We start from the raw sequence: 15,279 nt of genomic DNA, 5'->3' as shown, positions 1-15,279 counted from the left end.
ACTCCCCCCGCACGGGGGTGGTGCGCAGTCGCTGCCTGTGCAGCGAGAAGCAGGTTGTCGGGAAAACTGACAGAAATTGGCAGTTAAATACCGAGCATTCCCGCTGCTTCAACTTGCCCCGATTTTCAGAGTGTCCGCCTGCTGACCATTTCTGCGAAAGAGAGAGGCCATTCGCCCCCTCTTTATCCGTCCGCCTGAGACCCAACATGACAAGGTCCCCAGCTGTTCCTTCGCTGGTTCCAGAGGTTTCTTTCTCCAGGCTGCTCCATCTGAGAAGCCAAGCCATGAATCGAGGACCCTGTGTGAGAAGACGTTCCGGCCAGCAACCCGAAATTTGCTGACACCAGTCTCAACGTGTCCTCCACACGACAAAAGGTACGTACACAAATGGGGAATTCTCTTTTTTTCAAAACGCTGTGGATCCTGGGACAACTGGAGCTGTCAAGATCAAGAGATGTTGTTTGGCAAATGCACCTTTTTGGATATGGAGCAAAGGTGGGAAAGTATACAGTATTGAGATGTGGATTTAGCCATGATTTTATTGATTGGTACAACAGACTTGTACTTCCAATGTTGCTCGGTTTTTATTTGGCCTTTTATAAATCAGACTGTGGAGACGACTGATCAGTTTGCAGCTCTTCTTTGCACTTACCTTAGTGTCTAAATGCTTCTGTCATGTTTGTATTGTATTGGTTTGTATTGAGCTGAAAATGTGTTGCTGGTTAAAGCACAGCAGGTTAGGCAGCATCCAAGGAACAGGAAATTCGACGTTTCGGGCCAGAGCCCTTCATCAGGAATTATTGGTTTGTATTGACCACAATAACAAAAATGATAACAGCACAATAATTTGATCACCAGGTTCTTTGATTTGTATTAGAAACCGAAATAACTGAGCTGGAAATCAGTTCTGTAGAAGGTCACTGGACCCCAAAACATTAACTGTGATTTCTCTCCACAGATGCTGCCAATCCTGCTGAGCTTTCTCAGCAATTTCTGATTTGGTCTTTGACTTGTCTTCTATGTTTTCAGGCAAAGTGGTCAAACCTTTCAATAAAATTTGATGAATCCCTGGACCTAAATGAGATGAATCTTGGGCTGCTGTGGGGGGCAAGGGAGAGCATTGCAGGGCAGGACACGATGGATAGAATTAATCTCTATTTGGAGAGGCAAGAATTAATCCAAGGAAAATCAGCATAGCTTTGTTAAGGGGGTGATCATGTATAACAGGTTTTAGGAACTTTATTGAAGAGGTGAATATTGTGTAGATGAGGGTAGTGCAGTTGATGCAATCTGTGGATTTCGGTAAGCCTGTGAGAAAGTGACACATGGAGTCTCGTCAAGAAGATCAGAATCCATGGGATTGAGGGCATTTTGGCAAATTGGATCCAAAGTTGGCTTTGTGGCAGGAAGCCAAGAATAATCGTACAGCCATCAAGATATACTAAGTTAAAAATCACGAGGGGTCGGTGAGTCCAGAACTAGAGGGCGTAGGTTTAGGGTGAGAGGGGAAAGATATAAGAGACCTAAGGGGCAACTTTCATGCAGAGGGTGGTACATGTATGGAATGAGCTGCCAGAGGATGTGGTGGAGGCTGGTGAAGTGAGTAACACTTTTTGAGGAGCAATATTGCTGATGAGTTCACAACATATAGCAGGCCACAAGAACATAAAGATTCAGAGGGACCTTGGTGTTAGAATGTAGAACATTAAGCACAATTTAGGCCCTTCGCCCCGATTGTGTTGACCTTTTATCCTACTCCTAAGATTTAAATCACTAAATATCTTTGGTGTTCTTATCCAAAGATTCTTGAAAGCAACACAGCAGGTGGACAAGGTTGGAAAGAAATCACATGGGATACTTGCATCAATTAGTCAACCAGTATATGAGATCTAGTAGCTTGGGATGGAGCTGTACATAACATTAGAGGCCACAGCTTGAATACTGTGCACAGTCCTGGTTGCACAGTATAGAATGCATGTGACTGCTGTCTGGAGGACATTTACCAGGATGTTTCCTGGGCTGGAGTTAATAATGGAGATACTCAATATATAGGGTCCAGGTCGATGTGTTTGTTGATGGGGTCTGTGAATGGGTGCAGTGCTTCGAGAAATTCTCCAGCTGTCTTCTGAGCTTGTCCTAAGATCTTTGTGTTGTTGCAGTTGAATTTGTGGTCCTTGTCATCAGTGTGTATGGCTGCTTAGGACATCTGGTCGTGGTGTTTAGTGGCTGGTTAGTGTTTTGTGTTGTGTAATATTAGTTGTTTACCTGTTTGTCCTGTATAGTGTTTCATGCAGTCTTTGCATGGAATCTTTTAAATTATGGTAGTCTTACACATGATGGGTATTTAGGGTCTTTTGTCCTGCTGAGTTATTGTCTGTATGGCTGTCATGAATCCGTGATTGGAAAAATCAAACTGTTAGTTCCAAGATGTTCTTTAAGGTAGCATGACTAGTGTTAGCTCCTGGCAAGTCCTCATGTTGTTTGTCGGGTAGGCATCTGTGGATGAAGTTGCAGGAATATCTGTTCTTGGCAAAAGACTTTATAGAGGTGTTCATCTCTTCATAGGTTGAGAGAGCAGCAGTCTGTTGTAGCCCTTTTGACCAAGGTCTAAATGCAGCTTCTCTCGTGTATTGGGCTGGTTGCTGTTGAAGTTCAGGACCTGGTCTGTGTGGTTTTTCTGTACACTCTTGCAGTGTATTCACTATTCCGTAGGCAGTTCTAAGTGCTACCTATGTACAACCCCAAACCCGACATGGGCGCTGAAGGAATCACATTACTATCATCCTGTGTCAGAAACAGACCACCAATCACACAAGCCAGAGAAATACACTGAGACACAACGGTCTCAGGCTAATCCAGGTTATGATGATGGATGCATGCAACAAACTACACAGGAACAAACAAGAAATTGTGTGCAATAAATTGTGAATTTCAAAAACCACCAACCAGCAGTGGATCACAACAATCAAGCAGGCCATCACCATAAGACAGAACAGAACCACATACAGTAAGAGAACAGCCCTACAAGACAAAATGACTACGCTAACCAACAAAAGAGAAGACAATACGACAGATACCTGGGTAAGAAACCTTTCCAACAGACAGCTTACAGACACAGAAAACAAGGCACTAACCATTGGACTCAACTACCAGCACAGGGACACAAAACAACAGACTTCCTTGCAGCACGAGATTAACCAAAGACAGACAGCAAGCACTCAGACAAACCTTTGTACCCTTATTAACAAAGAAAAGACAAATGAACAATCTCAACACCAAAGAGATGTCCAACAAGAACATAAGCTTGATTTATAGCAGATAAAGGCAAAATGACTGTGATTATGGTTGAGGCTGAATTTGTTCAGAAAACAGAGGTTACTGGCAGATACCAATATCTACCCGCAGAGGGAGTATGTCCCTACACCATAGCTAACCAATGGATGAAACAACCCACGACAGAACCTACAAAAAAAACACACTGATCACCAAGATTGGTTCCATCCATCGTAAGTCAGAGGGCAACAATACCCTAAGGTTTCATAGATTACCCAAGGTACGCAAACCAGACACACCACTTAGATCTATTATGGCACTTCCAGGAACGTATCACATAAAGTAGTGAAAGAATGCCAACAAAAACTGACATATCTGATCAGTAGATCTAAATAGTCCGTACAATCATCACAGGACAACATCAAGAACATAAACCCAAGAACGAAGCAATGGTCTCATTCAATGTAACGACACTGTTCACTTCAACTGACCAAACTCTCTAGCCAGAAAAAACATCTGCAAATGTGTTGCTGGTCAAAGCACAGCAGGCCAGGCAGCATCTCAGGAATAGAGAATTCGACGTTTCGAGCATAAGCCCATCTTATTCCTGATGAAGGGCTTATGCTCGAAACGTCGAATTCTCTATTCCTGAGATGCTGCCTGGCCTGCTGTGCTTTGACCAGCAACACATTTGCAGCTGTGATCTCCAGCATCTGCAGACCTCATTTTTTACCAGAAAAAACATCGCCAACTTCCTTGACAAGCAGAACAGATGACATGGTGAGGAACCTATCAACAAGGACTGCTTAACGGCACACTTCACATTCAACAACCAAACAACTTGAACAGTTTAATGGGACACCTATGGGCTCGCCCATCTCTGCTTATAGCAGAATCAGTGATGCAAAGACTGGAACAAACAACCCTCCCACAAATCTGATCCAAACTCCAGATCAGATCCATGGATAATGCTTCTGTAATTATTAAGATAACAAAAGATTGAGAACAAACACCAGATTATCAACATCATGGTCACAAAGATCAAATTTACAAGAGAAAGAAACCAGCAACCAACTCCTGTTCCTGGATGTGATGTAGAAAGAACACACCAGTCACTAAATGCCACGGCCAGCTGTCCCTAGTGGTCATACACATGGATGACAAGGACCACAAATGTGACTGGAGTAACACAAGTGAGGACAAACCCAACAAAGGACGGCCAGAGAATTTCTAGGCGCATGGTGCTCATCCACAGATTCCATCAACAAGCCCCTCGCCCCAAAATACCTGCCACTACGACAAACAAACAGAACCGGCAACGGCAGGAAAGGAAGCAAATAAATTCCAGAAGACACAGTACAGCAATGCTTCACATGAGGCTCCAAAGCACTAAAGATGTCACCAGACTGGGGACAAAATGTCTGCAAATCAACTTTGCAACTCAGCAGACATATTCACAACTATGGCACCAGGAGATGTAAATTCAAGGCAAAGGGCAGGAATTGTAGTGTTGTTTTAAGGAAAGATCTTTCTCAGAGGATGGTGAAAATCTGGAACTCCTTGTCTGAAAGAATGGTATAAGTGCGAACTGTTAAAGCATTGAAAAAATATTTGGATGTACACTTGAAGGGTGGAAGTGCTGGAAAATGAGACCAGATTGGATAGGTGCTTGGTAACCAACATGACTCAGTAGGCTAAAGGGACTCTTAATATCGAGTTACCATGATGGGGAGGTGTCAGCGTTGGACTGGAATGGACAAAGTCAGACGTCACACAACACAGGTTATAGTCCAACAGGTTTCTTTGAAATCTCAAGCTTTTGGAGCAATGCTCCATCATCAGATTTGACTTGAGTTGATGAAGGAGCAGTGCTGCAAAAGTTTGTAATATCAAAGAAACCTGTTGGACTCGAACCAGGTGTCATGTGACTTCTGACATCTAGTCACCAACAAGAAAACAGGCCCTCCAAGACTGGTTATCATATCATGAATAATGAATAATTGGTCATGTAATCATGAAAGATCATTACAGCATAAGACATAGGAGCAGAAATGAAGCCCATCAAGTCTGCTACACCATTCAATCATGGCAGTTAAGTTTCTCGACCCCATTCTGCCACTTTCTCGCCATAACCTTTGATCCCCTTGATACTCGGGAACCTGTCCATCTCACATTTAAATATAGTCAATGACCTGGCCTCCACAGCCATCTGGGCCAAGGCCAGTACATCCTTCGTGAGAGGGGACTCAAAACTGCACACAATACTCCAAAAGTGGTCCAACCAGAGCCTTTAAAGAGCCTCAGATGTACGTACCCGCTTTGGTATTATAAATGCCGTCACTGCATTTGCCTTTCTAACTACTGACTCGACCTGCAAATTTACCTTGAGATAATCCTGGGCTAGAACTCCCAAGCCTCTTTGCACTCTAGACTTCTGAATTTTCTTCCCTTTTCGATAATAGGCCATGTATTCTTCCTGCCAAACTGCATGACCCCTTACTTTGCCATGTTGTACTCCAACTGCCACTACTTTGCCCGCTCTCTGAGCCTGAGCATATCCTTCTGCAGCCTCCCCGCCTCCTCAGTGCTACCTGTCCCTCTGTTTTTGTCGTCTGCAAACTGAGCCAGAATGCTCTAATTTCCTTCATCTAGTTCCTTAATGTATAAAGTGAAAAGTTGTCGGTCCCAACACTCAGCCTTGTGAAACACCACTTGTTGACGGCTGCTATCCTGAGAAGGTCCCTTTAACCCTCTTTACGATGAGCAACAATAATGGGATCAGGTTTTTATATCAAGATGGAGAGTGAGGTATTTGATTCTGAGACTCCTGGTCCTGAATCTCAAGGAAGGAAAACTGCAATGGTAAGAGGCATGAGTTGGCTCTGATGAATTGGGAAATGTTACTGAAAGGAATGATAATGGAAAGATAGTGGCAAATGTTCAAAGATCAAATTAAGCAGCAAAAATATATTCCTGTCTGGCGCAAGTTTGCAAAGAACTGTGATGAAATCATGGCTTATACGGGAAGTTACAGATTAGTATGAGATGGCGGGGGGGTGGGGTGGGAGGGGTGTGAGGGAAAGAGGAGTATGAATTGGCAAGGAAAAGCCATGTACCTGAGAATTCTGAACAGTTTAGAAGTCAGCACAGGTGGACCAAGGGATTGATTTACAGGCAAGTAGAGTGCGAGTCAGCTTCTAAGAAGAACTAAATGAAACCGTTTCTGTCAGTATGTCAAGAGAAAAGGATTGGTGAACACGAACGTAGCTCCCTTACAATCAGAAATGGGGATGTGAATGGGCAACCAAGAAATGGATGACAAGCTAAATTAACATTTCACTTCAGCCTTCACAAAGAAAGACACAAGTAATGTGGATTTCATTAAAAGGAAGAACTGAAGCAAATCTGAATCAGTGGAGAAATTGATGGGATTGAAGGTTGGTAAATTCCAAGGCCGAATAATCATTGTCTCGGGCTACTTATGAAAGTAGCCCTCAAAATAGTGAATGTATTTGTGTGATCACCTTCCAATGTTAATTTGTTCCTGGAACAGTTCTTACAGATTATAGGGTAGCTAATATAATGTCACTTTTTCTGAAGGGGCGTAGGGAGAAAACAAGGAATTATGGACCAGTGAGTCTAACATTTGTAGTGGAGAAGGTGCAAGAGTCCATTGACAATGGTTTTGTAGCAGAGCACTTCGGAAATAGTGGATGTTCTTGTTATCAAGGGCATGCAGTGCAGATGGACTAACTTGATTCTTGTAATGGTAGGACTGACATAGGGTAAGAGATTGAGTTGGTTCAGCTTATATTTACAAGAGTTTGGATGAATGGGGGAGGGGAGGAGCTCTCAAAGAAACTGATCAAATTTTAACAGGCTTTGACAGGCTCGGTGCAGAAAGGATGTGCCGTTGGTGGGGAAGTGCAGAATCCAGGGTCATAGTCCTAATAGGAATACTCTTCAATATTAAACTGAGTTACGGAAAAATTTCTTCACCCAGAGACTGGTGAGCCTGTGGTATTGACAGCCACAGAGCGTGGTTGAAGCCAAAACATTGTGTGTTCATGAGGAGTTAGATGTTGCTCTTCAGGTTGAAAAGGATTAAGTAATATGGGGAGAAGGTGGGATCAACCATGATCATATTTGTGACTGTGTGCACGCTCAAAAGTCACTTGGTCTGTTCTGCTCCTATTTTCAATATTTCTGTCCTCTGAAACATAATGACGTTCTAATGCTTCTTGCAACATGTGGACCTGCTGTACTTGGACATCAAGTTCTTCAGTTTGCTACAAAAGATTACATTTCTGATGTTACATCAGCAGATATGTTACTTTGAGAAATTTTGAGAAAGATGTCTTTTTTTTTGGCAATTATGAACTTTAGGTACTGAGAGTGATAAAAGTACGCATGGGCTTCTGGTAAGCACAGAATTAACAGCTTAACCTAATCTATGCAAATAGATTTTATGTATAAATAACTCTTCAGACATCAGCTAGGACTAAGCCACTTCTGAGATCAGAAGCAAGAGGCAATTCCCATCCTGTACAGACAATAAGACTGCAGGAAAAGCAGAAAACACGAAGGAGATGAAGGAAAAGAAACTAAGCACCAAAATATTTGTCACTGTGAAGAGGCCACTGCACTCAGCTATGGCAAATAGCAACAATGCGCTGGAACGAAAATGGACCTGACATACCTGTCCAAAGGAAGAGAGCATAAACCTCACTCTTTCATTGAACCCCCTAAGTCGACTCAGCTAGAATAATTCCAGCAGGTTGGACTTGTGTGGTTTTCTCAGCTGAAAACAGATGAGACTATGTCTGAATGCTATGGGTATGGAGGAGTAAACTAATTCTAAGCACCGGAACTCTGTCAGGCAACAGATCTGGTAAGTGATAAACAGTATTAAAATGAGTCCAAAGACTGCTTCCACTGATGTGCAGACTGTTCAATCTCCCACTTCACATGTTGCACTCCTAGATTCACTTGCCAAAGTCAAAGCTGACCTATAATTTGGAGTATATACACCTCAGCTCTGACAGAATCGTCACAATGATGGGACTACTAATATGGTCAGAATGCATCAAATTCAGTTCCACTCATCTGGATACAGTATTCTACTGCAGGAAGCAAACCTCAGTCTTTTGAAGTTATGAAGATGTTGAGCAATTTTAGAAAACCTAATGTACAAAAATGCGTTCCACTTAATTTATGTCTGCCTTTGTTCAGAACAGCAATCTGCTAAGTCCTTTGTTTCTAACATTGGGACTAATTTCAATGGCTCACAACTGAAAGAAAAACAGAAATTGCTGGAAAAAACTCAGCAGGTGTGGCAAACAAAATTTGGCACAGAGGAATCGGAGTCAGGTTCAATTTCAAGTCAAGTGTCCCTTTTTCACAATATTTTGTTTTATTACTTCTGGCTTACAACTGAGTTAGAGTCAGAGAGTCATAGAGGTGTACAACACTCAAACAGACTCTTTGGTCTAACCCATCCACACCGACCAGATATCCCAACCCAGTCTAGTCCCACCTGCCAACACCTGGCCCATATCTCTCCAAACCCTTCCTATTCATAGATCCATCCAAATGCCTCTTAAATGTTGCAATTGTACCAGCCTCCACCACTTCCTCTGGCAGCTCATTCCATACATGTACCACCTTCTGCATGAAAAAGTTCCCCATAGGTCTCTTTTATATCTTTCCCCTCTCACCCTAAACCTATACCCTCTAGTTCTAGACTCTCTGACCCCAGGGAAAAGACTTTGAGGGGCCTTGATAGGATAAATAGACATAATTTTGTAAACCACTATAAGGTCACCCCTCAGCCTCTGACGCTGTAGGAAAAACAGCCCCAGCCTGCTCAGCCTCTCCCTGTAGCTCAGGTCCTCCAACCCTGGCATCATCTTTGTAGATCCTTTCTGAACCCTTTCAAGTTTCACAACATCTTTCCGATAGGAAGGAGACCAGAATTGCACGCAATATTCCAACAGTGGCCTAACCAATGTCCTGTACAGGTGCAACATGACCTCCTGTACTCAGTACTCTGGCCAATAAAGGAAAGCAGACCAAACGCCGCCTTCGCTATCCTCTCTACCTGTGACTCCACTCTTGAGGAGCTCTGAACCTGCACTCCAAGGTCTCTTTGTTCAGCAATACTCCTTTGATCCTTTACCAGTAAGTGTATAAGTCCTGCTAAGATTTGCTTTCCCAAAGTGCAGCACCTCTCATTTATCTGAATTAAACTCCATCTGTCACTTCTCTGCTCCTGTTGTAATCTGAGGTACCCCTCTTTGCTGTCCACTACACCTCCAATTTTGGTGTCATCTGCAAACTTATTAACTGTATCTCTTATTCTCGTATCCAAATCATTTATGTAAATGACAAAAAAGTAGAGGACGCAGCACTGATCCTTGTGGCACTCCACTGGTCACGGACCTCCAGTCTGAAAAATAACCCTCCACCACCACCCTCTGTCTTCTACCTTTGAGCCAGTTCTGTATCCAAATGGCTAGTTCTCCCTGTATTCCATGAGATCTAACCTTGCTAATCAGTCTCCCATGAGGAACCTTGTCGAACGCCTTACTGAAGTCCATATCGATCACATCTACTGCTCTGCCCTCATCAATCCTCTTTGTCACTTCTTCAAAAAACTCAATCAAGTTTGTGAGACATGATTTCCCATGCACTAAGCCATGTTGACTATCCCTAATCAGTCCTTGTCTTCCCAAATACATGAACATCCTGTCCCTCAGGATTCCCTCCAACAACTTACCCACCACTGAGATCCGACTCGCCAGTCTATAGTTCCCTGGCTTGTCTTTACTGCCGCCCTTAAACAGTGACACCACGTTTGCCGATCTCCAGTCTTCTGGCACCTCACCAGTGACTATCGATGATACAAATATCTCAGCAAGAGGCCCAGCAATCACTTCCCACAGAGTTCTCAGGTACACCTCATCAGGTCCTAGGGATTTATCCACCTTTAACCGTTTCAAGACAACCAGCACTTCCTCCTCTGTAATATGGACATTTTGCAAGATGTCACCATCTATTTCCCTACACTCTATATCTTCCATATCCTTTTCCACAGTAAATGCTGGTGCAAAATATTCATTTAGTATCTCCCCCGTTTTCTGTGGCTCCACACAAAGGCTGCCTTGCTGATCTTTGAGGGGCCCTAATCTCTCCCAAGTTTGTCCTTAATATATGTCCTTAATATATGTGTAAAAACTCTTTGGATTCTCCTTTAATTCTATTTGTCAAAGCTATCTCATGTCCCCGTTTTGCCCTCCTGATTTCCCCCTTAAGTATACTCCTGCTTTCTTTATACTCTTCCAAGGATTCTCTCGATCTATCCTGTCTATACCTGACATATGCCTCCTTTTTCTTAACCAAAATCTCAATTTCTTTAGTCATCCAGCATTCCCTATACCTACCAGCCTTCCCTTTTCACCCTAACAGGAATATACGTTCTCTGGATTCCTGTTATCTTTTTTATGAAGGCTTCCCATTTTCCAGTCATCCTTTTGCCTGCGAACATCTGCCTCTGATCAGCTTTCCAAAGTTCTTGCCTAACACCGTCAAAATTGGCTTTTCTCCAATTCAGAACTTCCACTTTTAGACCTGGTCTAATCTTTTCCATTACTATTTTAAAACGAATAGAATTATGGTCGCTGGCCCCAAAGTACTCCCCCACTGACACCTCAGTCACTTGCCTTGCCTTATTTCCCAAGAATAGGTCAAGTTTTGCACCTTTTCTAGTAGATACATCCACATACCAAATCAGAAAATTGTCTTGTACGCACTTAAGAAATTCCTCTCAAAACTTTAACACGAGGGCAGTCCCAGTCGATGTTTGGAAAGTTAAAATCCCGTACCATAACGACCCTATTATTCTTACAGATAGCTGAGATCTCCTTACAAGTTTGTTTCTCAATTTCTGTCTGACTATTGGGAGGGTTCATAATACAATCCCAATAAGATGATTATCCCTTTCTTATTTCTCAGTTCCACCCAAATAACTTCCCCGGATGTATTTTCGGGAATATCCGCCCTTAGTACAATTGTAATGCTATCCCTTATCAAAAAATGCCACTCCCCTCATCTCTTTCCTCCCTTTCTATCCTTCCTGTAGCATTTGTATCCTGTAACATTAAGCTGCCAGTCCTGCCCATCACTGAGCCATGTTTCCGTAATTGCTATGATATCCCAGTTCAGTGTTCCTAACCATGCCCTAAGTTCATCTGCCTTCCCTGTTACACCCCTTGCATTGAAATAAATGCAGTTTAATTTATTAGTCTTACCTTGTCCCTGACTGTTTGACGCACTTTTGTTCTCAGCTGTACCTGTCTCAGATCGATCTCTTTCCTCGCTATCTCCCTGGGTCCCACCCCTAGTTTAAATCCTCCCAAGCAGTTCTAGCAAATTTCCCTGCTAGTATATTAGGTGCAATCCGTCCTTCGTGTACAGGTCACTTCTACGCCAAAAGAGATTCCAATGATCTAAAAATGTGAATCCTTTTCCCATACACCAACTCCTCAGCCATGCATTCATCTAGTCTAGCCTCCTATTCCTGCCCTCACTAGCTTGTAGCACTGAGAGTAATCCAGATATTACTATCCTTGAGGACCTCCTTTCTAAATTTCTGCTGAACTCTCTGTAATCTCCCTTCAGAATCTCAACCTTTCCCTTCCAATGACCTCCTGCTGGCCCCTCTCCCCCATGAGAACATTCTGCACCCTCTCTGAGACATCCTTGACCCTGGCACCAGGGAAACAACACACCATTCTGCTTTTTCTCTGCTGGCCACAGAAACATCTGTCTGCACCTCTGACGACGGAATCCCCTAACACAATTGATCTCTTGAAAGCTGACATTCCCCTCGTTGCTTTAGAGCCAGTTTCAATACCAGAAACTTGGCTGTTCATGCTACGTTCCCCTGAGAATCCATCACCCCCTACATTTTCCAAAACAGCATATCTGTTTGAAATGAGTTTATCCACAAAAGACTCATACTCTAGCTGCCTCCTCTCTTTCCCTTCCTGGAGTTAACCCATCTATGTGACTGTATCTGAGACCCCTTTTCCCCCCCCCCCCCCCATAACTGCCATACATCACATACTGTTGGTGTTGCAAATTGCTCATCATTTCTGTCTGTCTCTCCAACCTATCCACTCGATCTGATAAGATTTGCATCCAACAGCATTTATGGCAGATATAATCCACAGTAACCTTTCAACTGCCTCATCTGACAAGAAGTACATATCACTGCAAAGGTCATTTTTGCTCCTTCACAATGTCCAGACCCAGAAAATAACACCACCTTATTCCTCTACAAACACTGCCCCAGGTTAAATTAATAGCTTTGGCTTATATTTTAAGTTTAATCAAGAGACGTATCTCCAAAAACACAGAATCAAGAAAGAATTCAATTTTCTCACTACTGCAGCCTTTCTCTTGGACAGACTTAAAACAACAATTAACTTATCTGATTCTGTGATGTGAACTTCGCCCAACAGTTCCGCCAAGATTAGTTGTGAATTTCACTGTTTGTTAATTTTCCCAGAGTTCTGTTTGATTCTGGGAGTGGATCAGTCCAGACCTATTTGAAGTATACAGTGAATGCACATTAGAAGCTCAGAATCCATAGAAAAGAGATTATGACCCTCATATACAAGTGGAAGTAGAAATGGTGACCCATTTCATTTTTGATTGTGGATCACAAAAGACTGACCAGGCTAATTACCAATCGTGTCAAATCTGTTCTGGAGTTGGTGCCCCATTGTGACTAAATGTGGGATGTCGCCAGTAGAAATACCACTCCAGTATTTGATTTTTCATGTGCAAGACAGGGTAATGGATCAGGAGATGTCTTTGACAGAATATTGCATACCTATATAATGAATGGGCTCTCCAAATTTAGGTTCAGAGAGAATATCACAATTGGGCATTGGCTGACATAAATATCAGTACTGCAGTTCCAATCACTTCCAGTGCAGTTATTCGTAAGTTGTATCAAGCCTTTTGAAGAGTTCAACAGAATAATTTAGGCAAAAAAGAGAGGACAGTTCTAGCCAGTATAAACACTCTGGTAAAGGCTTCCTTTACATGGGAATTATAGTCTTCTGTTTGGACCTGTAGTTGGTGCACAGACTGAGCATCCACAACCAGTTTCAACAGATCTCAGTGATATCATATTCTTTGGCTCGAAGCTGTTTGGTTTTTTAGCTTTTGCCCCATCATGTCAGACAAACCGATGATAGTAAAGATGTGATTCAAAGGTGCCAGGTCATTAGCTTAAAATATGAAAGGAACATGCAGTGATAGTAAAGCAAATGGATCACAACTGAGTCTTTCCCCTCCCATTCCAAGTTCCTCTGCAAGCCAGCTGAGATAGCTTCAAGCCGGGCACTAGGCAGATAACACAGCTTTTGGGATTTTTGATCATGGGCACAGAGAACAATCTTTTATTTCCCCTGGCTTGCCCTTGTCAATTACAACCATATTGGGTTTTTTTTTCTCACCCCTCTTGAATGACTCCTGATACAGTGGCACTGTCATCAGTTTGCTCATCCTCCCTTCAGCCCCACTTTCCTGCATGTGGAGAGCAGAAATCGCAGCCTGTTAGACAAGCACAAAAGTGCAGGGTCCTGCACCACTACCTCCTGAATGCCTCTCTCTGCCTTGCTCACAGCCTCCTGTCCGAGATCATTGACTGAATTCGAGTCAGTAATCTGAGTGTCTGACTGCCTCCTCTCACACAGGATCCAGCGACCTCCTCCCTGGTGCGTCACTTTGTTTGAAGCTCAGGCTCCACCTCATGAACTCTGAGGCAGATTTTCTAAAACAACCAACACTTACCACAGATGTGATCATGATTAATCACCAGTGAGGTCCACCAGAGACAACATTTATGCTGGTACCACACTCTTCCAAATGCTTGGAAACATCCTCATGGGACATTGTTACCCATGTCCCTACAAACAGGGTCAAGTTGAAATGAGCAGTGGGCTTGACACAAATCATTTAGGTTTGAAACATAGCCTACACAGGAATCAAAAGGCTTTTTTAAAATTGTTATCACCACAAAATGATCCTTGTATTGATAGTGTCTTGCATGGTAATAAAAGTGTCAAAGTGTAGAAAATAACATTTTTATTCTGCAATGTGTGCTGTTTTACATGAATTATTCTGAATTGACTGTATGCCACAAGTTAATTTCTGGTGTGTAATGTGAAACATGGAACTTAAAAATTGGCAATTTACACAGTGCTGCAGTGTGTATCTGTTTTGCACTTGCATTTTCTGGTGGTGGTTTTTGAAAATGTAGCTTGGTGCAGAGGCTGTGCCCGAGATTGAAGACCTCTGCACATCAGGTGAAATGCTTCAGGCAACATCCCACAGCATCTGTGCAAAAGAATGGAAATGTAATCAAAGATTAGTCAATTTCTTTCAGTTTTGTCCATTTTAAAACTGTTTTTGCTGACTGAGACAACTCATGTCTTTTAAAGATCATTCAGAGGATGTGGGTGTCACTGGTTGGGCCAGTATTTATTGTCCATCCCTAACTGCCCAGTGGGCAATTAATTGTCAACTGTATTCTTGTGGACAGTGGCCAGACCAGTAAGGATGGCAGATTTCCTTCTCTGAAGGGCATTAGAAGGATTCTTTCTGACAATCATCCATGTTTTCTTAGTCATCATTGGAATCTTAATTCCAGATTTTTAATGCATTCAAGTTCTACCAAATGCCATGATGGGATTTGGACCCATGTTCTCAAGACATGACCTCTGTCTCTGGATTACTTGTCTAGCAACAATACCACTAAGCTATCATCTTATTAAGAAAATACACTCCATCTCACAAAAGATGCAAATGCACATTACAACAGAAGTTGTCGAAAGGGTGAACAGGCACAATGCAAAAGGGTGATAGTTTTTGCATGTTACTTTCTGTTTGCATTTGTGGAGCAACAATCAGATGCTGCTTGTCATCTGAGGA

At 42.7% G+C, this 15,279-nt stretch overlaps 1 protein-coding gene across 1 annotated transcript in view; it reads left to right on the top strand.

Moving 5' to 3' along the window:
• The first annotated feature begins 7 nt into the window (after positions 1-7).
• Positions 8-15,279, top strand: part of LOC132837015 (gamma-glutamyl hydrolase-like) — a 55,628-nt gene continuing 40,356 nt past the window's right edge. Inside the window, exon 1 of the mRNA XM_060856651.1 lies at positions 8-375. The gene's annotated coding sequence lies outside the window, so the exon portion shown is untranslated. The remainder of the gene's footprint in view (positions 376-15,279) is intronic.

Source organism: Hemiscyllium ocellatum, chromosome 48 (genome assembly GCF_020745735.1).
Source record: "Hemiscyllium ocellatum isolate sHemOce1 chromosome 48, sHemOce1.pat.X.cur, whole genome shotgun sequence".
In the NCBI taxonomy this organism is placed as follows: Eukaryota; Metazoa; Chordata; class Chondrichthyes; order Orectolobiformes; family Hemiscylliidae; genus Hemiscyllium; species Hemiscyllium ocellatum.
The sequence above is the reverse complement of the archived record's forward strand: the minus strand, read 5'-3'. Positions and strand labels throughout refer to the sequence as shown.